Consider the following 880-nt stretch of genomic DNA (forward strand, 5'->3'; position numbering starts at 1 on the left):
CCTATGTCTTTAAGTAATATAGCCAATATTGCATAATTAATAAAACATATTAGGTTATTTACCTTCGTTATCAATGGTGCAAAGGACAGAAGTGATGTTATCTCACGCCTTACTGGCAGTCGCAGTGTGGGGATTTGATTCTCGAGACATGGAATTGAACTCCTTATAGACACAGTGTACATAAATATACAGATTGTAGAGCTTGTAGATTTTAGAAATAATAATGAAATGAAGTTCGATCAAAAGTATTTATGAAATAAGCACCTATGTCTTTAAATAATATAGCCAATATTGCATAATTAATAAAACATATTAGGTTATTTACCTTCGTTACCAGTGGTGCAAAGGACAGAAGTGATGTTATCTCACGCCTTACTGACAATCGCAGTGTGAGGATTCGATTCCTGAGACATGGAATTGAACTCTTTATAAGCGCAGTGTACATAAATATGCAGATTGTAGAGCTTGTAGATTTTAGAAATAATAATAAAATGAAGTTCGATCAAAAGTATTTATGAAATAAGCACCTATGTCTTTAAATAATACAGCCAATATTGCATAATTAATAAAACATATTAGGTTATTTACCTCCGTTACCTTGATTTACCTTCGTTACCAGTGGTGCAAGGGACAGAAGTGAGGTTATTTCACGCCTTGCTGGCAGTCGCAGTGTGGGGGTTCGATTCCTGAGACATGAAATTGAACTCCTTATAGGCACAGTGTACATACAGCTCTTGTTCCCTAGCCTGTTGGGGCACATCCCGTGATTTACCTCCATTACAAAACTCTAGGGACGGGACGGGACGGGATGGGGCGAGGCGGGCCCTCAAGGTTGGGTTCTCTTCTTTTTTTTTTTTTTTTTTTTTTTTTTTTTAAAAAA

The sequence above is a fragment of the Olea europaea genome, unplaced genomic scaffold (assembly GCF_002742605.1).
Source record: "Olea europaea var. sylvestris unplaced genomic scaffold, O_europaea_v1 scaffold2475, whole genome shotgun sequence".
Lineage (NCBI taxonomy): Eukaryota > Viridiplantae > Streptophyta > Magnoliopsida > Lamiales > Oleaceae > Olea > Olea europaea.